Source organism: Eschrichtius robustus, chromosome 20, assembly GCF_028021215.1.
Source record: "Eschrichtius robustus isolate mEscRob2 chromosome 20, mEscRob2.pri, whole genome shotgun sequence".
NCBI classification, from domain to species: domain Eukaryota; kingdom Metazoa; phylum Chordata; class Mammalia; order Artiodactyla; family Eschrichtiidae; genus Eschrichtius; species Eschrichtius robustus.
This window is the reverse complement of record NC_090843.1, coordinates 66036154-66057362: the sequence shown is the minus strand read 5'-3', so window position 1 is coordinate 66057362 and position 21209 is coordinate 66036154. Positions and strand designations below refer to the sequence as shown.

The following is a 21209-nucleotide window of genomic DNA, read 5'->3' as shown; positions in this document are numbered from 1 at the left end:
CAAGGGGGCACGAGCCATGACATGCACGTGGCCTCCAGAAGCTAGAAAAGGCAGGGAACGGACTCTCCTGTTGATGCTGATTTCGGACATCTGCCCTCCAGAACGGTAAAGAATAAAGTTGGGTTGTTTTAAGCCACTAAATGTGTGGTCATTTGTCGCAGCAGCCCTAGGAAACTCACACCCACGGAAAGCATCTGGTGCACAACAAGCGCTCAGAATGGCAGTGGTTAGTGCCTAGACCACGCCATCTCCTCCTCCCCCCGGGACGCCCCCTCTTGTCACCGCCCACTGAGGTCCCTGGTGCCAGGCCTTCCCTGGGTTCTCCCCAGAGCAGGGGAGGGCAGGGAGGGCAGGAGGCTGGACACGGCAGGGGGTAGAAGCCCCTGGATGTATGGAAGCCCCGTTCCCCCTCCTCTAGCTTGTGACCTAAAGTACTAACAGCGTTCACAGCCTCCAGGCTCCGGGCTCGACGCTCCACACTCCCACCTCCTTTAGTCCTCAGGAACCCCGGGAAGTAGGTGCTACTCTTACCCCCATTTTACAGATGAGGAAACTGCGACTCAGCATGTTAACTGGTTTTTCCAAAGCCTCCCAGCTGGGCCCAGAGAAGCCAGCCTTAGAGACGAGGTCTGTCTCCTCCAGAACCTGTGCTTAAAACCACGCTGTGCACCCTCTTATCCCACTTCTGTCCGGCTCTCAAGCTCGCCCTCGGGGGTGGTGGCTGAGTTGGGTGCAGGTCTTGGGTCTTGCTTGTCACCTTAGCTTGAGACCCTGGACAGATGACTTCACTGCTCTGTGCCTCAGTTTCCTCGTGAACAAAAGTGGTGGGTTTGCCTCCTGGGGGGTGGAGGGGCCGTGGGTGTCAGGATCAGATGAGAGGACGTGTAGACAGGGGGACAGTCCTCTGTCACAGAGTAAGAGCACCGTACCCACCACCTGGCCTTACCTACAGGTGAGGATGCTGAAGTTCCCGGGACCCTGACTCCTTGAGAACCCTCCCCTGCTCGTGGGACCAACAGACCCCAGAGGCCGGGTGGAAGCAGGAGGCCTTCTGCCTCAGCTGTGGCGAGTGGAGGCTTTGGGGCAGGAAGTCAGGGAGTCTGTAAGCTCATAATAGGTTCACTCACCCATTCATTCAGCATTCCTCTGCCCAAGCTCTGCCAATGGCACTAGAATTGCATCCAAGATCCCCACCAGGCCCTGGTAGCCCTACGGCTCTGCCTGTCCCCCTGCTCTCTCCTGCCTCAGGGCCTTTGCACTTGCTCCTCCCCCTGCCAGGAACGGTCAGTTCCCTGCCCACACCTGGCTAAGTAGCCCCTGTTCTTCACTTCACTAATGACTAGCGCTCATTACTCCCTGGAACGATCTTCCTCACGTGTGGAAGCATTTGTTTGCTGTCTGTCTCTGCCCACCAGGGTGCCAGCCCCATGACGACAGGACCACTTGTCTCTGCTGATTTTGCGTCCAGCGAGGTGCCAGTAAGTGAAGAAATCCATGCTCGGCGGCCTACTGAGCTTAGAGGTCGGAACGTTTCCCAGACTGTGAAGGGGAGGTCACAGGAGGGCTGTGGTGGGTGAGGGCGGGAGCCTGGCCCAGGGACCCGGCCAGAGCCTGGGAGCATCTGAAGACCGGTGCCGGTCCACGTCCTCCGCCCGAGGTTCCGGCCCCGACCCCGACCCCGGCCCGCGAGTCCTTGAGGGCCCCCCCGGAGTCCCCCGGCCAAGCCCCCTCCCCCCAGGTCCGCGGCGGGCGCGGGCCGCCAGGGGGTGCTGTCGGGGCGCGCGGCCCACCTGGCTCCCGGGCGGCGAGCGAGCGCAGCCAGGCGGCCGGGAACTTTTCTCCTCGCGCTCTCGCCGCCTTCTCCCCCCGTGCGCCGCCCGCCGCCGGCTCTTCCTGCGCGGAGGGGACCGCATTTCCCCGCGGCCCTGCGACGCCAGCAGGCCCGGCAGTGCGCAGCCAGGGCCCGGTCCCCGCGCCCCGGGCGCCGCCCCTGCCCGCGGCTGCGCTCGGAAGGCGAGGTGCGGAGCGAGGCGCGGCCGGAGCGAGAGCGCGCCGAGCAGGCCGCCCAGCCCGCCGCCCGAGCGCCGGCTCGAGGAGGGGGCGCCGAGGCCCACCCTCTTTCCTGCCTGGCTGCTGGCCGGCCGGGCCGCCGCGCCCCGACCCCCATGGCCGCCCGGGTCTCCGGGCAGAGAAGTCGCAGCGCCAGACCCCGGGCCCCCGAGTGAGCGCGCGCTGAGGTGAGCACCGGGCGGGGGGGGCGGGGGGCTGCGGGGAAGTGCTTTGTGTGCGGGGGGCGCGAGGTCACCGGATGGCCGTCCGGGGAGCTGCGGGGTGCGGGCGCGAGGAGCGAGGGTCGCGGGTGCGGGGGCTGTGCGCGCGGTGGCGCCGGGGGTCAGCCGAGTGCGGGTGGGGACCGGGGCGTTCGCGCGGCGCCGGGGCCGGAGGCGAGCTTTGTGAGTGCGTCCGGGTGGGGGGCGGGGAGCCGACTTCTCCGGGGGGACTCGGGGCCTGGCGGGGCCACGGCGTGGGAGCCAGGGCCTCGAGGGACGGCGAGGGCCGTGGTGGGGAGGGGTGGCGCGCGGGGCTCTCAGCGGAGCCCGCGGCGGTGCCCCCTCGCGGGCGGCGGCGCCCGGGCCTGTGCGCAGGCCGCGCGACCCGGCAGGAAGCGGCCCCGGAGGCCGGGGAGCTCCGACGCGGGCAGGCCCGGGGCGCGCGGGCCTTTCGGGGTGACGTCACGGTGGGGGCTCCGGCCACGCGAGTCCCGTGTCCCCGGACGGACGGCGGCGCGCCGGTCGGGTCCCTGGCCCCGCGCCTCCGCGCCTGGGAGGCAGGGGACCCGGGAGGAGGACGCGGGGACCGGGCGCAAGGCAGTGTCGCCGAGCGCGGCGGGGGGGGAGTTGCAGGTCGCGGAGTTGACATTTGGAGCCTTGGTCGCCGGGGGCGGCCGAAGAGGGGCGGAGGGGAAGCGAAACACCAGACAGGCCCGAGGCCGCGGCGGCCCCAGCTTCCTGGGGCGCCCGTTTTCCCAGCGAGCTATTTCCCTTCTCGGGCTCTGGGTCGTCCTCAAATCCACGCCAGGGGCCGGAGTGCGGCCCGAGCCGTGCCCTGGTTCGGTCAGCCCCCGACGGGCGCGGCGCTGGGGCTCAGGGCCTGAATGGAGACGGCTGCCGAGAGTAACAATGCGCTACTGGGGGGCTGGGGGAGGGGAGGCAGCGCGCCTGAATGGCGACCCGGGCCCCGGGCTTCCCAGGCTTTCCGCAGGCTCCGGTCCGGGACCCATGTGGGACCCTCACGGTTCCCTCCACCCAGAGTGCCCCCCCCCCCCCATTTGTCTTCCAACGCAGCGGCGTGTTGAGGATTCAAGGGCATTACATCTGGTTGCAATCCAGTTTCATGCCGCTGTTGGGCTGTTAAGACCTCGCGCTGACGTCAGAGCAGGGGAATTACTTCTTTTTATTTTATCTTTTTTTAGTTGTCTGCTGCCCGGGGAGGGGAGGCGGGGTGGGTTAGGCGAATTCTGATGTGGAGGCGCCAGCGCCGTGGGAGCCCCAGGCTGGGGGCTCTGCCTCTCTCCCCACACCGCATCCTCCATTCAGACCTGGCTCTGCCTGGGGTCAGGCGCACCCTGGGTGGGGGCAGCCCTCGCTGCAGACTCAGTGGAGGCCCCTCCCGACTGACCACACAGCTGCATTTCCAGAGGCTTCCCTGGGACGTGGCCTCAGCATCTGGAAGCTGGAAAGGAATCTTCTAGTTTCCCACCCCTCCCCCTTGACAGTGAGGGCCTCAGGAGTGTCCAGAAGGGAGTCCTTAGGAAAAGTGGCCTTCTGGGTAACAGAGGAGTGGACATAGACATTCTGGTTTGGGGGAGGCTCAGCCCCAAAACTGTGGCAAAGGCTCTCACAGGCAAGAGGCTTGGAAAGAAGGAGAATGTGTCCAGGGGTGATCCTGGCCCCAGAAGCCGAGTATGGAGTGGGCTGAGTGTGACCTTTCCCAACAGCCAGAAGCTTCTGTAGCTTCCTAAACAGAGGGGGGTCACCCGCTCCGTAAGGGTCTTTCTCTCCCTGTGGACCAGGAGGCCCCTGCAGGCAGGGACCCTGCTTATTCCTCCTTAGACTCTTTAGTCTGGACTGTGGCTTCCAAACCCTCAGCTGTGACCTATAGTAAGAAATGCATTTTAGGTCACAATTCCATTCACACCCACTGTGTGTAACGGAAAAAAAAGTTTAGTGAAATAGCTCTTTACTCCGTTATGTACCCTGGTTTGATACTTTCTGTTCTAGTCTATTTGGGTTTTGTTTTTTTTTTTAATTGCTTTCTGTGACCCACTAAATTGATTTCATGATCCACTAATGGGTCCTACCCAGAGTTTGAAAAAACAGGCCTAGAAAATGAGTCTGCCTTCTATTCATTCAACAAACATTAATTGAGGCCCTGACAGTTTCTCTCAATTTCTTCTTTTTGAATTACTCAGGTAAGACATGGATTTGTTCTCATTGCGAACAATGCAAATAACCCAGAAGTACACAGAGTAAAAGTGCCCCCCCAGGTAACCCCAGTTAACACCTTGAATATGGTTTGCTGTTCTCTTATGCATACATGTATCATACACACAAATACATAGTTTCCTCTTACCCCAAACGAGACCGCCCCTCAGGCCCTTAGTGGCCAGCTCCCTTTTCCTTCCTGTTGTCTTGGCGGGGTCACAGGTGGGGTGCTCCAGGGCAAGGCTTTGGGTGACTCCTGGCTCCACCACGTCCTGAATGAGTTGCTCACCTCTCTGTGCCTCTGTGTCCCCATCTGTGCCACGGGGTTAATAACAGTACCAGCCTCACAGGACTGTGGTGAAGCTTTAACAAGCGAGTGAGTCCACGTCAACCCGTGAAGCTGAGAACAGTACTTGTCGCAATAAACGTTAGCTGCCACTGTCACCATTATTATCACCACTGTCTTCCCATGGCCGTCCACGTTTGCACCTCGTTGCTTTAATGGCGCCTGTGGCTGGGCAGGGATGTCCCCCCAGCGACGTGTGGCTCCGCAGGCAGGACCAGGCGGAGCCCTGCACGCCGGGCAGCGTTCCTTCGGGAGAGGCACCTGGGCTTACTGGCCCACCAAGTATTTTCCAAGGGCCCCCCGTTTCAAAGTCCTGTGCTTAATGCACCTGCCTCCAAGGTCACAGCCCAGGGGTGATAACCAGATGGTACCCAAGGGGACAAGTGGGAGCTCGTGCCAGGTCTTGGCAGGAAGCAGGGCCTCGCACAGAAACACTGGCAGGTGTTCTGGGGACAACGAGGGAAGGAGTGGGTCGGTGTCTTTGGTGGGACTTGGTCACGCGGGGAGGGGCAGAGGGGACCACAGAAGCCAGTTCCAGGGTGGCGGGCAGGTAGCCTGAGCTTTAGGATCCAGGGGTGAGTACGTCCCAACTTGGAGCTTTGTGGAGGTGGGGGCTTCCTGGCAGAGGGGGCTTGGAGCAGGTGCTTGGAGCACAGGTAGGGGATGAGGGGGCGTTGCTGGCAAAGGGAACACACCAACGATCCTTCGGCAGCTGCAGCGGGCATGGCCGGTGTCCTGTGGCCAGGAGGGAGGACTTGGCTCAGAAAGAACGTGGTGGGAGAGGCTAGCTGTTGCCGCGGCCTCCTCACTGGCCTCCTTGCCTCCATCCTGCCCCCTCCCAGCGTGGGCCACACTGCAGAGTGCCCTTTCTCAACCACGGCAGTGACTCCCCGGGGCTCCTGCTGCCCTCTGAATCAAGATCTGCTCTGGAGTCCTTCCCACGCCGTGCGGGCCTTTCTGGTCCTCCGCCTGCTCTGGCCCCACTCAAGCCCCGTCCCCTCCTGCCACAGCCGAGCCCCCTCCCAGGATGCAGCCCTGGCATTACTGCCTCTGTACGTTGGCCCAAGCTGTTCCTTCCACCTGGGCTGCCCTTCACCTTCCTCCCTGTGTCCCGAGACCCAAACAGACGTCCTGTCCCCTCCTTCTCTGACCTCCACGGCAGAACTGAGTCATCTCCCTTTGTCTACGGCTGAGGCATAGCGTTTATCACAGAATTATCGGTAATTCTGTCGGTGTCTGTCCTCCCCAGGAGGCCAGGGCATCCAGGCCCAGAGCTCGGCCGCCTCCTCTCTGCGGCCCCAGCTCCAAGGGTGAGGCCGGGGGCGCAGGGCGCTCAGAAGTCTTCCCGGCAGGAAGGGCTGGGTGAGGTGGGGCGGGGGAGCCCAGCATTGTTTCGGGGGCCCCTGTGGGATCTTGGGGATTCTTGGGGCGCCAGTCAGGGGATTCTGTTCATCACCCTCAGAGGAGACGGGCAAGGCCAGAGAGGGGCCCCTGCTCCTTCTGGGGGGCCGAGGAGAAACTGGCTCGTCCTGTTTCCCGGGATTGAGGCAGAGCCGTGCCCCGTGCCTGGGTGGGTCACCGGGATCCGAGACTGGAATGTGACACCAGGGTGGGTGCCAGCAGCTGGAGGTGCAGATGAGGCTCGGCTGCCAGAGGAGAGCTTTTGCTCTACTGGTTCTCGAATCTGTGTGGATAGTGTGTGTGGTGGTGGGACACCGGTGGGGCGGGTGGGGAGGAGGAGGAGAGGGCGACGTGGGAAAGGACGCCTAGTCAGGAAGGACAGAAGGACGGGCCAGGAGCACCAGGGCTCTGGCGTGACCAGCCGATCGTCGCTCACCCAGCAGACACCCCCTCCCCGCCACGTTTCTGCCCCTTGGCCCTGGGCTTGCCGGCCCCGGAGATGAGATGCTCAGGGCCGGTGGACAGCAGGCGTCCAGTTTCTGCATGGTGATCGGCCTCAGGGGGAAGGGGTCCCGCAAGCCCGGAGGGCAGCTGTCAGTTAGGAGGTGTAGGGGCCCAGTGGGGGGGCTGGGGCCCCTCAGGGTGAGGATGGGCCCCAGGCTGGGGGTCCCAAGGGAGCTGGTGCAGACTACGCCGCATTTGGCCCCCTCTCCTCCCGTCCCCTCCCTGGAGACATGCCTCAGTCCAGTCTGGGCAGCAGGGCTGAGCAGGGGAGCGGCCCTGGGTTTGGAATCAGGACAGGGTTTGAGTTCCAGCTGCTGCTTCAGGAAAGTCACGCCCTCTCCATCCCCCCTCCCCGCCCCCCCCGTCCCCCCCACAGCCCCAGCACGTTTCCCCTCCTGTCCGAGAGGGGGCGGTAACTGCTGCATTCAGTGTGCTCTGTGATCTGGAAAGCATGGGGTCAGAAACACAGGCCAGCCCGGGTTCACATCCAGGTGCCACCGTCCTTTCAGGGGCTCCGTCTCCCCCCCTTTGAAACGGGCACAGTCACAGGCCCCTCCTGGCTGCTGGCGCGTGGACTCGGCAGGGACCAGTACTCTTTCTGCTGAAGGACTGTGGGGGAAGGGGTCGCTGTTATCACTCCTCCCCTAGCCTTCCCTGCGGCGACGTTGGCCCAAACCAGGAGTTTGGTGCCTGTTCCTTCCCCAGCCAGGCTGAGGTGGATGGATTGCGTGTCTCTGTCCCCCGCTGGGGCAGGTGAGAATTACAGTTTTCCGGCCAGAGTTTCTGTTTGCAAAGGGGCTTTGCCCCGGTGCTGTAGGTGGACTTGGGCGGCAGTGTAACCACAAACCCATTCATTTCTTTGTGCATTCATTCATAAATCACATACTGAGTATCTCCCGCACACCAGGGTGCTGGGAACACAGCCGTAAACACAGACTTTTTGGCCGTGAACACCTTTCAGAGTTCAGCTGCCTGGGTTCACATTCTGGCTCTGCCACTTGCAAACTCAGACAAGTTACTTATTTGCTTTACTCATCTGTAAAATGGGGGAAATGGCAGCGCTTGCCTCATAGGGTTGTTGGGAGAATTAGTGAGTTGATGCAGATAAAATTCTTAAGACAGAGCCTGTTTTAATACATAGAAATACACAGAAGGTGCTCGAGGATGGTTCTTTTTTATTCCTGCCCTGAAGAATCTCAGCACCTGCTCGGCACTGAGGGAAGGCAGTCCAGCCAGGGCCTTCCGGAGAGGGGTGACACCCGGGAAGGGGGTGGCAGCCCTCCGAGCCCCGCCCCCAAGCTCCGGCCCAGGCAGGCCGCTGCGCCAGGTACCTCTCCAGTCAGACCTTCCGTGCGGCCCTGGGACCAGGTATCTGCAGCAGGAGCCCAGTGGGTGAGGCCTGTCCACCTGGGAAGGTCTAACCTCCCTGTACCAGGTGGGCTTCAGACTTCAAAAAGTAATTTCAGTATCGAGGGTTGAAGCTGAACGGGTTTTCTGATTGACATCCTCAGTTGCCAGCGGCCAGCAGACCACCTCTGGATGTCCTCAGGCAGGTTCCTCCAGCTCCCTGGGCCTCTCTTTCCTCATTTATAGACAGCAGAAACAATAGTACCGACATCATCGTTTCCCTTTTAAGAGGATTGAATGAGATGATGCCTGTAAAGCACTCAGCTGTACTTGGCACATAGCAAAGTGCTTAATGATGTTGCCTATTAGTAATAATAATTCTCAGAAAATGTAAATTAAAAACCATCTGAAAGATTTCTTCTTGGGCACTACGGCTCCTTAGAGGTGTGAAGTTGTAACCCTCCCACTCGCTAATAGGACAAAGAATTGTTACAGTGATGCAGAGACTTTGAGGCCCAGACAAGCTTAGCTGCTGAAGCAAAGTCACACGGGAGCCCAGGGCAGGATGCGGAAGGGAGAGCAGAACTGGGTTTTAGTCGGGTGCTCTCTGATGCTTTGAGAGTCATTCCTGCAGCAAAATGGTAACTGGTGATCAGCACTGATACACAGCTGAGGTCAAATGGGCCTGTATTCTGGAAGCTTCTGGTCTGCTAGGGAAAATGAAATTTGTACATGATTATGATAAGAGGAAAAGAGGTAAAATAAAAATCACCCTTTCTACTGGGGGAGGAAGGGAGAGTCGTGCATTCACTCATTTTGGGGGGGGGGGTGCCAGGCCTCAGGGCAGTGGTTCTCAGCTGTGGGTGATTTTGTCCCTCAGGGGACGTTAGGCACTGTCGAGACATTTTTGGTTGTCTTCACGGGGGGAGGGGGGTGGACGCTGGCATCCAGTGGGTCGAGGCCAGGGATACTGCTTAGCACCCTGGGATATACAGGACCCCCCCCCCCCCCCCCCCCGCCCGCAACAAATTACCTGGCCCCAAATGTCAACAGTGCTGATGGGGTTTGAGCCGCCTTGCCCTGGAGAAACGGGTGACTACATGGCGGCCGCCCCTGCCCTTTTGAAGCCCACAGTACCTGAAAGACATGATTCATAGATGTGGATTCAGTTGTGATCGTGTTGCAGCTAAGAAGGCGCTCCTCGCAGGGGAGGCCTTGGGGGAGGGCTTCCAGGCCGGGGGCGCGGGTGCAGCCCAAGCAAAGGCAGAGAAGCAGAAAGGCAAAGGTGTGTGGTGGGAGGGGCAGACGCCTGGTGTGTGTCTGGGGCGGCAGCAGACAATGACCCGGCCTCAGGGCTTCCAGAACCGGAAGGCCGAGGACTTCTCTGCTTTGCCTGGTTTGAGGCAACTGCGTCTCCTAGCATGCTGTACTCTGGGGGACTGGTTGGGGGTGGGGGGAGTGCTGCCCTCCGAGGGGTCCCAGCTCTGCCCCTTCCCTCATTTGCATCCATCTGATAGGTGGGAAAGAGAAGCAGGAAAAAAAGGAGAGGAAGAACAATACTTTCATTTCAAACGCAGATAGGGATAGGGGAGATGAGAAGGAATTCGGTTTAGGGTACCTTTGAGAGGAATTCGGTTTAGGGTACCTTTGAGAGGAGCACAGAAAATCCCCACCATGGCCCAAAATAGCACTAAAAACAGACGTTTTGCCAGATCAGACTTAACTGAGTGGCTCTCTCTTGTCGAGTCCAGCAGGATGTGGACGGAGCTGGCTTTGTTCCCTTAGGGTGACATTGACCTTTGGGGCCCCCTCCCTGGCAGATTAAACAGAGAGGCCCTGGTCTCCTGGACAGGACAGGAGCCTGGGGAGCTCAGCTTGAGCGTTCCAGAGGGCCAGAGATGGTGACAGGGGGCATGCCCGGCAGTAGGGCCAGATGGGAGAAGGCAGAGGTGCGAGAGGCCTGGTTCCTCTAATAAGTGTATGCCTGGCTCTTTGGCTGCTGAGAGGGATCATGGAGCAAAGCCATCATTTAATGAGTGCCTGCTTTTGTGCTTGGCACTGGGTGGTCCTCTCTAAGCCTTATTAACCGCCTCATACAGATTATCAAGGAAGCTGAAGCTCAGAGAGTTTAAGTGACCTGCATGAGGTCACACAGCGACCAAATGCAGAGCTGAGATTGGAAACCACATCTCTTGGGCGCCAAAGCCAGGCCCTGCCTGCTGCTCGCTCACCTCCTCATGGTGGTCACTCATCCAGTCAGCAGATAATGTCTGACTGTGAGATAGTACTGTGACCTGGTGGGAAGTTTTTAGAGTCAGAAGTGGGCTTGAATTCTCACCGGAGCAGTTTTAGTCTCTGGAAATTGGAGCTTCCTTTCATCTGTCAAGCGGGCATAACCACACCTTTACCTTGGAGTTGCTGTAAGGGTTAAACTGTGCATGGAAGGGGACAGGAAGGGGAAGAGGGAGGCCCCGGGAGGTTAGGACCTGCCCTGGGCCACCCAGCGCGGCAGGGCGCAATGAAAGAGCCCTGGGTAGAAGGAACCAGGCGAGATTGTGGTATCTCCGTGCAGTATCGGTGTTGGGTTTCTTTATTTGAACCGGGAGAGAGGGCAGCCCCACTCTGCAGGTAGAAAAGGTGGTGTGGAATGCGGGTGTTTATTTTTCTTTGCCTGTGAAAGCCTTGTTTCAGCTCAGGCCGATAGGGCTTCCCAAGACACTGCAGAGGGTGCCTGCCATGCTGAGGGGCCTGCCCAGGTGCCTGCCTAGGGTGGGCACTGAGGGGGCACCTACCAAGCCAGGCTCCCAGTGCAGCCTGTGGACCCCCAGAAAGAGTGAGGGTGGGTGAAGGCCATGAAACCGGGGCGCCCCTCTGCCTCCTCGAATTTGGCGTTTCTGGTCCCATTCATCTCCTTATCTCTGGCAGCCCCCTTGGGTTGCTGGGAAGTCAGGGGCAGCCTTCCTGATTGACAAACAAAACAGGCCTTGCTCACAAAAGGAGAGGGGAGGTTGGCTGGACCGCTCTGGCTCCCCTCCCCCTGTCCCAGCCCCTGGCTGCAGGCATCGCTCCTGCTCCACCCAGAAGACACCCTACATTCTGAGAGGCAGTGAGGGGGCTGCAAAGCCATTTTCAGTCAGATCGCCCTGGCTGGTCCCCAGCCTCCAGCACTAAGGAGGTGGATTCTAGGAACGACGGGGTGGCCATGAGGCAGGGCTTGCTGTATGGTCGGCCCCTCCTTCCCTCCAGCAGGCTGGGAAGGCAGCATGGAGAGGAAGCCAGGCCGGCAGGTAGCAGAGAAAGACATCGGATCCAGGGGGAGCAGCAGAGAAAGCAAACAAACAGGGCTTTGTGTGGTTGTAGATTCGAGGCTCAGAAGGGAAGCCGGCTGGTGGGAGGGGGAGAGGGAGGGGGAGGAGGGGACCGCAGGCCAGGCCAGTGCTCTGGGCAGAGATAGGTGGCTGGAGCAGCCCAGGCTGGGTGGCCACGGAGCAGGGAGTGCCACTGTGTGTGGACAGGCGTCTGGAGTCAGCCTGGCCGAGCCCCAGCCCTGCCACTTCACTCCTTAACAGATCTGGGCTTGTTTGCCCACCTACCCGGGCAGAGCCACTCACACAGGACTGGGGAGATAAGTCATCCGGCCCGACTGGCCTGGCCTGTCGTGTGAGACCCCACCCTATGGGGATGCAGGCCAAGAAGGGGTCAGGGTCTGCCTGGCGGGCTGCCAGCTTGGCTGGGTCTCCTGGGAGGGCACTGCGGGGGCCTGGACGGCAGCCGAGCAGAGGAGTTTGCACTGTCCAGCAGCAGATGCCTGGCGTGTGGGTGGGCAGAGGCCAGCATCTCGGGCCCCAGGCCCTGGCGCGGAACGTCTGCACTGTGGTGGAGGGGCCATCTCGGGGCCAAACCCTGGATCCTAGCGGGGCTGGCCCGCCTGTCCAGGAGCGCGCAGCTCCAACTCGGGGAGGGCTTGGCAGGAGCGGGCAGGCCAGACACGCAGGCAGCTGCATTATCGCCTCCGGGGCCGTGTCCTCTCCTCCCCGACCTCGGGAGGGCAAACGCCCGCGCTTTCTGGCCTCCCTTCGCTCCCGGCGGCGCCCCCACCGCGGCCGCGCCGGAGCCTCCGCGCGTCCGAGCGGATGAGCGCCGCTGGGGCCGAGACCGCGACACGGGGAGGGCGGGGCGGGGCTGCCGTTGCGTCGCCATGGCAGCGCCCCTCCCGGCGTGCCCCGCGCGGCCGCGGGGCGGGGCTTCCAGGCCCTGCCCCTCACCTCGCCAACCCGCGGCTTCATGGAACCGGGGCGCGGGGCGGGGCTTCCGGGCGGTCTGGTTTCGGCCAGCTTCTGCTCCCGCGTCCGGTGCCGGTTGCTGGGGAGCTGCGGCCGTGCGTCCTGCGCTGCCCTGCGGGGCGGGCCTGGGTTTAGCTGTGCCCCTCGCCCGCCAGCCGCCGCTCCTGCTTGGCGCCCCTTCGGGCCTCGGCCTTTCGGTGGCCCGCTAGTCACTCCCGGGCTGCCTTCTCTCCCGGGGCACTCGCTGAGCTCTGACCGCCCCCACCTGGCTTGGGCAGGCCGCTGGACGTGGTGCAGCCTTGGGCCTTGGAAGGAAGGGGGGCTCTGGGCGGGGGCAGTCGTCCTTGGCCTTTCCCGAGCCTCGCCCGGGGCACGCGCACCGGGAGGGTGAGAATGGGCTTCAGCAGCTGCGGGAGGGACTTGATATGGAAAAGAACTTCTCAGGCCTGAGCTTGTTAATAAAATCACCAGGTTATAAACATGTTGATTTTAGAAAAACATAAAAATGCCGTAAAACAAGTAAAAATCCCGTATAACGTATAATTCTACCCCCAGGACACACCATTGTCAACATTTTTTCTCTAGGCATGTGGTAAACAACATATGATAAATGTAATAAATATAAGATGTGGAGTCACGCTATATATTTGGTTTTGTAAGGCACTTGGTGGTTTAATACCTTTTTTTTAATCACTATACAAGGAGGACAGGCTTATTGTAGACTTTTGGAAAATAAGGCAGGTTAAAAGAAAAGCAGTTCACCCAAACTCCCAGTCTCCAAAGGCAGCTGCATTTGGCTTTTCTTCGCCCACCCGTTCACGGGGTCTCTGTATAAGTATGCCGCCACTCCTCCCCTGTGTGCCATCTGACATCCTGCTTTTCTCCCCTCCTGTTGTGGGACCTGCTCCTCTTTCCTGAGTCTGTGAGTCTGGAGGGAACTGCAACCAGGTCTTGGGAGAGCTTCAGACAAGAGTCGGGCTGGGGGGCTGCTTCCTAACTTAGTTCGCCCTCTCCCCATCTGCCGACCCCAGGAGCCCTTCCCCACAGCCACTCACTCTGATCGGCAGCTTGGGCAGGGGCCACCCAGCCTGAACAGGTACGTTTAAGACTTGTGGCCCTCGCTGAGACCCAGGCTCCAGCTGCAAGGCCACACCGAGGTCCCAGACCTCAGCCTCATCCGGGGCCTCCTTTGCCCAGCACACTCGGACTCAAAGACCCCTTGTTGGTCCTGTGGCCCACCTTCTGCTCCCTCTCTACCTCCTAGGAGCAGGTTTCTGCTGCCCTGGGCTCCTTAGCCTCTCCCCGGGGGTGTGCGGGCCTGGCACCAGGCGCAGGCTCCCTCTGCCCAGCTGCCTCTCGAGCTACAAGCTGCCCTTGCCCCCATCCGTCCCTCCTGCCAGGCCTTCTCTTCCCCATTCCTCAACAGTTCGATTCTAACACATCCCAGCCCTGTGTGAAACAGACCTTGGAAAATCAGAGTTGCCAAGGATGGATTGGCATTTAAAAGGCATCCAAGGGTTGGGAAAAGCCGAAGAGGCAAGAGAGCACAGGGCCCTGTCCCTGAGCAGCAGCAGGATTTAGTGGATGGAAAATCACAGAACGCTCCTTTCCCTGGAATAACACCCTAGGCAGAGGGGCGGCGGGTGGGGTACCACACAGCATGCCCGACTGGCCACCACCTGCCGTCACTGCCGTGTGCTCTCCGAAGTGAAGAGATGCGGGAGGGATGTTGGGAGCCTGCAGCCAATGGCCCTGTAAATTGTATTCTTTCAGCAAGTTTGTTCATGTATAAAATATGTAAGGCCTGCTTCACTTCACCTGTAGCGAGGAGGCGGCAGGGTTGGGGCTGAGATTGGTGCTCTGAGCGGTTTACTTATCTGGAGCTGCTCTTCTGGGCTGGGCGCTGCCTGCCATGTGGAATTTAACCAAGTGGCAAGATAGGTGTGTGTCTGTGTGTGTTCCTGGGCTTGGGGGCTGTGTGTATGCGGCGTGTGTCTGTCAGTCTTTCGGGGGCTCTGTACATGGAGGGTGATGGTTCCTGCATCCAGGCGTGTGTGTGAGTCTGTGTGTGTCGGATTGCTGAGAGTGAGCTCGTGTGTGTGATTGTGTGTACAGTGGGGTGTCTGTGTTGGTGTCTGTGCGTGTGTGTCTCGGTTGGGAAACGAGTTGAGGGGACAGGTTTTGCGAGCGTGTCTTGGGTGCTTGCTTACATGTGCGGTGGTGTCCACGACGTGGGGGGAGGACACGCGTGCTCCTCTGTGTGTCTGCATTTGTGAGTGGGGCCCCACGTGTGGCTGAGTCTGTCGCGTGTGTGTGTGTGTGTGTGTGTGCGTCCTGTTTCTGTGTGCACGTGGAGTGTGGCGCAGGACTTTACATCAAAGGCAGAGGCAGTGGCCGCCGGCTGGGTTGCGGAGCATCCACTTACAGCCCCGGGCACTGGGAGGGATGGATGCCTGGCACGCCTGTGTTCTGCGACCCCTGTGTGGCTGGGCCTCAGGCTCCAGGAAGGACTGGCCTTGGGGACTCAAGGGAGGCGGATGCCCCTGGGCCTCTTCCAGCAGAACCGGGCCTTCCCTGCCCTGTGACTCAGAGACCAGGGGGAACTCCAGGGTCAAGGTGGTCTGGGCCCACGTTCGACGGATGGGGAAACCGAGGTCCAAGGGCACACAGCCTGTGGTGGCCACGGTAGCCCCTAATGCCGGGCGTGGCTCTGGCAGCCCCCTCCCCCCCCAGCCCCCAGGCTTCAGCTTCCTCTTCCGTGCCTGGGGGCTTGGTTCCCAGCCGTGCTCCTCTCGCACAGAGGCCAAGGCACAGACCAGGCAGGGGTTCGTCGGGGGTCACTCGGCAAGTCGAGTCCAGCCTGGAGGCAGGCAGCAAGAACAGCAAGGAATGATGGGGAGACCCGGCTCTGGGCCCCGAGTCCCAGGAGCACGTCCCAGCTCTGGGGGCGACTCTGCACCGGGGCATCGTCTGTGTCCCTTCCCTGCAGCTCCCGGCCCAGACGCGGCCCAGTGGCATTCGGTTTTCCTCAGCCTCGTGACAGCCCTCAGCTCCCCCCACCTCAGCAGCTAACGCGTCTGTCACTACTTTCCTAATGAGGCTGTCGAGGGCCCCCCGGGACCGATGATACCTTTGCAGGCCAGCCGGCAGCTGAGAGGGTGGGCCGGCCTCAGGGTCAGGCTTGGGAGGGGGCAGGCCCCTTTCCTGCCTGCAGCCCCAGCCGCGAGGGCACTGAGGTCCGTCCAGGCCCCCCTGAGCCTGCTGCTTGGGGGCAGGGGGCGCCCGAAGGCTTTGGGGAGGCAGGAAAGCCCACACCGGCCACATTTTTCTTCGGCGCCGCGACTGTTTGTAGTAACAGTACTTCATCTGGCTGATCAACGTGTTTGCAGGCCTACTGTGTGCCGGGGCTAAAATCAGCCGTGATCTGGCTGTTCATAAGCCCTGCCCTTGGGGAGCTGTGGCCAAAGCAGGAAAGACAGTAATTAAGTAAGTTGTTTGCATCGTTACACTTTCCCGTGTGGGGATGCGCCTTTGTCACGAGCCAAGACATAGGCATGGGCCAAACTTGTAGAGTTTCTCTAACAGAGAGCAGGCGTCCTGTGCCTAGGCTGGGCTGTGCCAGCCCCTGAAAGGCTCAAGCTAGGACTTGAATGAGTCAGGGGACCGAGACCCTTGCTGTGTGGCCCCCGGCCACTGCCCACCTTCTCTGGGCTCCGAAGGGGCTAGAAGTTCCCTTCCGGCTCCATCACCTCTGATCGGAGCTCGGGCAGCCGGTGTCTCCTCTCCCAGTGCTCTCTGCCTTCCCCGCCAGGGCCCTCGAGACATCACAAGCTACAGCCTTGACTTTGGAATGCCAGAGGCACTGCCCCAGGGGACCCCGGGAGCCTGCCCTCAGGCCCCACCTCCTGCTCTCACAGAGGCTGCCCCTGGGCTGGAGGAAGCTGGGAAGAGACGAAGCCAGAGCGTCAGGCCCAGCCCCTCTGCAGCAGAGGGAGGTGTCTGTTCCTTCATTCGCCTGCCCACGAGTGTGTCCTGCACGCCTTTATTTTTTTATTTTTTATTTTTAAAAATTTACTTATTATTATTTTTATTGTTGGCTACATTGGGTCTTCGTTGCTGTGAAGCCGGCTTTCTCTAGTTGTGGTGAAGGGGGGGGCTAGTCTTCGTTGCAGTGCGCGGGCTTCTCTTGTTGAGGAACACGGGCTCTAGGCGTGCGGGCTTCAGTAGTTGTGGCTCGGGGGCTCAGTAGTTGTGGTGCACCGGCTTAGTTGCTCCGCGGCATGTGGGATCTTCCCAGACCAGGGCTCGAACTCGTGTCCCCGGCGTTGGCAGGCAGATTCCTAACCACTGCGCCACCCGGGAAGCCCCTGGACGCCTTTAATTGCCGGGCACTGTGCTGTGCATTAGACCAGGTGCCACACTGGTTGCCGTCCTGCCACATCTGGCCCCCAGACCCACCTTGAAGGCCCACCAGTGTTTGGGGGGGAAAAAAGCAAATGAGTTGCCAGGGAGCGGTCCTTGGGAGATGTCACGTCCAATTCCAGCTTACAGCTCACCTGGATTATTGTGGTCTGCTTCCCTCAAGACCACGCCTGGTGGCCCTCCTACAGCCTGACACCCAGGTGGGGTGGGATGGCACGCCTCCTCCTAGCCACAGCCCCGCGCCTCCCTGGTGTCCTGGCTGTGTTGCCCGTGGTGATGCAGCTTCCTGGTTACGAGCCCAGCCTCAGGAGCCAGACCGCCCTGTAAATCAAGTCCCTGTCCAAGCCTCACAACAGTAAGGACCCACGAGCTCCGGGAGTCACAGGAGGGATTAAATGAGAGAATTTTTAAGGGCTTAGAACTGGCTTCAGCGTTGGCTGCTGCTCTTGTGTTGAATCGACGAGCCACCTGCAGGCTGAGACCTGGGTTCCAGCTCCCTTGCTGGGGACCCTGTGTGGCACACGCACCTCCAGGCTTGTTTCCCCAGGTGTTTCTTTGGGAGAGAGACGCCTGCCGTCCCCATTGGACCTCGTCCCTCACCGTCCAAAGACCTAGTCTTGGGACCCGGACTGGGACCCCGGGGACCTGGACCCCCCCACCCCGTCCCAGGCGGGGCCCCCGTGGGTGGGGCTTCTCTTGGCACTCAGGTCCCGGCAGCCCTGGGGTCCCGTGGCCCTTGGATGGTCTTCTCGTTCTTCTGCTAATGAGCTGCATTAATGCTTTGTGGCCTCGAGCACGGGTTTAATTGCTTCTGTCCGGCTGCCGGCCTGCGTGGCCTTCATTACCCGGAAGGTGCGCGGGGGGGTGAGGCTGGGGGGGGGGATGGACCAAGGTGGGCTCAGGCTGCGTGCGGGTTCGTGTAATTGATCTGCTGCCCACCCGCCCACCCTTCCAGCGCCCGGCCAGCTCCAGCTTGGCGTTCAAGGCCCTTCGGGACCGGCTGCTGCCCGTGACCTGGCCTCACCCTCTGGCACCCACAGTAACAATGGTGGTCGCTCACTGCATGCCAGGCGCCCGGCGGGCAGTCCATGTCACCTCTCCGAGGCCCGACACCTCCCTCTCCCGCCCTCTCTGACATCCATCCCTGCCCCTCCCAGGTGAGCCTCTGTGCCCCAGGGGTGGTCTGGTCCCCCTGCTAGGGGCGGGGCAGCCCAGGGTGAGGGGAGTCAGTTCCTTGAGGCTGCCTGGTCTGGCTGTCCTGCCCCCGCATGGCACCTGGGGGTGGCACAAGGGTTGCGGCTGCGCTGTTGCCCTGAGCCCGCTGCCCGGGCTGGGGGCCCCGGGGCCGTGGGAGCAATGGAAACCTCCCAAGGCCTTGAGGCTTAAGATTTTCCCAGTGGGACCTGCCTCTGCTCCTCCCCAGCCCACCAGCTGAGCTTCGGGGGTGCGCCCCAGTCCAGGGCAGCTCACGTCCCCTTCCCCCGCGGGGTCTTTCCCTCCCACCCTCTCCTCTCCCTTCGGGGGGGAGGGGGAGAAGGGAAGGGAGACAGGAGAGCTGGTCAGCGGTTTCCCACAGATGGCCTTCTCCTTCCTGCCCTCTCCCCTTCCCTTGCACCCCAGCCCCTCCATTAGCCCCCTCCAGCCCACCCCCTCTGGTCTGCACTACCCGTGTCTCCCGAGTGGGCTCCTGCGTCCCCCTCCCCTCGTGCCACCTCAGAGACAGAACCGTAAAGGGTAACGCAGTGCCCCTCTGTGGACGCCGACCCCGGCCCTGTCAAGTTGGGGCTCTGCCTGCCAAGGATCCCTGTCTGGGCGGGTGGCCTTAGGAGGGAATCCCTGTACTGCAGTGTAAAAAGGACCATGTTGGGGGAAGCAGAGAGCGTCTTTGAGCCCAGACCGGGAAGGTTAGGGGAGGCTTCTAAGCCCGGCCTGGAAGGATGAGTGTGAGCTCCTCAGAGAGGCTGGGAATAGCCCTCTAGGAAGGGGGGCAGTTGGAGCAAAGGCCTGGCGGACGGTTCGGGGCGGGGGGTAAGGGATAAGCACACAAAGCCCAAGCGCGCAGATGGAGGTGAGGCCTGAGGCTGGAGATGTGGGCAGAGGTCTCTTTGCCACTCAACACTCTTAGTGGTTCACTGCTGCCCAGAGGGCCAGATGCGTCCCTCTGAACTCAGGCCACCTCATCTCAGGACACAGCCTGGCCTCAGCCTGGTTCCCTCCACCAGCACAACGCTTGGTGTTTACTGTGGGCCGACTGTGTGTGTGCAGGTGGTGGCGGGGGCGGGTGTTGGCAGTGACTCTGTGGCTCTGGGGCAGTTGGGCCTGCTGGGTGGGCCTCTTCTGTTTTCCTGGGGTCCTGGCACAGCTGGCCTGCAGCCAGGACTCGGCCTGCTCCGTGCTGGTCCAGTGTCCTTGCAGACAGGATGGAGGTGAACGGGCAGGCTGCCAGGGGCGTCAGGTGGCATCCCAGCCGGGCGGACAGTCCTCCCTGTTTAATGAGGTGGTGGAAAGCTGGAGGGCGGTCTCCATTGGCTCTGCCCTGGCCCGTCTAGGGGAGAAATGAGGCCTACACGGGTTGAGCGCCTACTGTGTGCCAGGCTCTGCTTGAAGCTCGGTACCACCCACGCGGCAGATCCTGCTCCCGTCTCCTGGTGCAGATGGAGGCGCTGAGGCTGGCGCGGTGAGACGGCGGCCAGAGGCGCTTAGCTGGGGGGCAGGTCTGTGCGCCTTCAAGCCTGCGTGTGTCCCCGCGGGTCTGCGCAGCTGGACTGTGGGCTGGCGGGGAAGTGGGCCTGGCCCTTCGCAGCTGTGTCTCTCTGGGTGGACGGCACGTAGCAGATGCTCCACACGTGCTGTGGGCCGAGGATTGGGCTGGGGAGCTGGGCGTAGGGTTCCTAGGTGCTGGAAGGTTCTGCTGCCCGCCGCCCCCCAGCAGCTGGCGGGGCGGGGGCTTAGTGGGTAAGGGGACTCGGAGACTCCAGGCTTCCGGGCAGAGGAGGCGGCTGGGAGGACGGCTGCCCCTGGAGGCTGGGCTGAGGGCCGGCCACACTGAGCCAGTGGCACTGCTTGGGGCGTGGATGCGGGCGGGGTTTGGGTACAGGTGGGGGCTCTTTCTGACCTAGCTCTTGGGCACAGAACCTTTGGGAGGGACCAGGTGAGAGGAGCGCATTCTAGTGGCAGCCAGGGCGAGAGTCTGCGCCCGTAATCTTTCTGGTGGGGGACCCCTGTAGTTCAAGAAATATGTGAATCAAGGTCTGGGGCTCAGGTTGATGGGGGGGGCGGCGTGGTGGGCAAAAAAATACCAATAACAACCATAACGGCCACAGCGTTTGTATCAGGTATGGGGTGTGTCATCTGTACTCCCGCTCACAACCCCATTTTACAGATGAGGAAACGGAGGCTTGGGGAGGTTCAGGTCACAGAGCAGAGCTGGGATCTGACTCCAGGTGGGTCTTTTCTCAAACTCCACTGCCCCCTTTTCTTTTGTTCCTTGCCACTCTGCACAAACCCCCCCTCCCCAATGTGGCTTCTCTGAAGGTCACCCGGCCTTGTTTTCAGAAGTCCTGGAGGTGACACCTTGGAGGAGAGACTTACCTCCGTCCGTCCCTCTTTGGCCTCCCCGATGGGACTGTCCCTGGGAGCAGGTGCCGGCTGCTCAGCCCAGCTCCTCAGAGAGTGGCCCGGGTGGTCAGGGCCACAGGCTTGCTGGCCTGGAACTGGGGACACTACCTCAGTGGACCTGCCTGCAGGAAGGGGGAGTGTATATCAGCACCCTCACTCCTGAGCGTCCCTGGTTGAGGCTGTGGATGCCCGCGGCACCCAGTGCTGTCAGGGCAGGTGGGACAGTCAGGCCACAGTGAACAGGGACTTGCGACCTCGTCTCTGCCACGCACAGCCCCACGGGGTGACCTTGGCCCGGTTACCCCTCCCTCTGGGCCTCCGTTTCTATCCGTGAAATTTGGGACCAGCATCGGGGATGTCTGGATATGGGACACGGCAGGGCAAGGAGGCTGTTTCTGGTGGGGACGGTCATCCGACCAGCGCAGTCCTTGCCCCCGGCTGGCCTCGGTGGAGGAAGCTGAGAGCCTGTGCCCAGCAGTGGGCTCCATTGGGGGGGGGTTCATGAGGGCCCGGAATTACCAACGTTGAGTTCCGACCTCGGGGTCCCCACGTCCCAGCTGGGTGATCTCGGTGAGTCAGTCACTTCAGTGTCTGGGCTTCAGTGATCTCATCAGGAAAATGGGGCTGTTCGTGGCACTGGCCTCAGAATAACGCGTGAGCATTAAGGGAAATTCCACTTTGGGCCTCAGGCCAGCGTCCAGGGCACAGGAAGTGCTGGATGAGTGGCCTCTGCTGTTGGTATCGGTGGTGGTCTCATCAGAGGTGTCAGTCGAGCTTTTGGTCCAAACTCCTGGTGCCCCATCC

At 61.3% G+C, this 21209-nt stretch overlaps 1 protein-coding gene across 1 annotated transcript in view; it reads left to right on the top strand.

Moving 5' to 3' along the window:
• The first annotated feature begins 1812 nt into the window (after nucleotides 1-1812).
• The window catches only part of RAI1 (retinoic acid induced 1), a 107311-nt gene continuing 87914 nt past the window's right edge, over nucleotides 1813-21209 (top strand). Inside the window, exon 1 of the mRNA XM_068530899.1 lies at nucleotides 1813-2237. The gene's annotated coding sequence lies outside the window, so the exon portion shown is untranslated. The remainder of the gene's footprint in view (nucleotides 2238-21209) is intronic.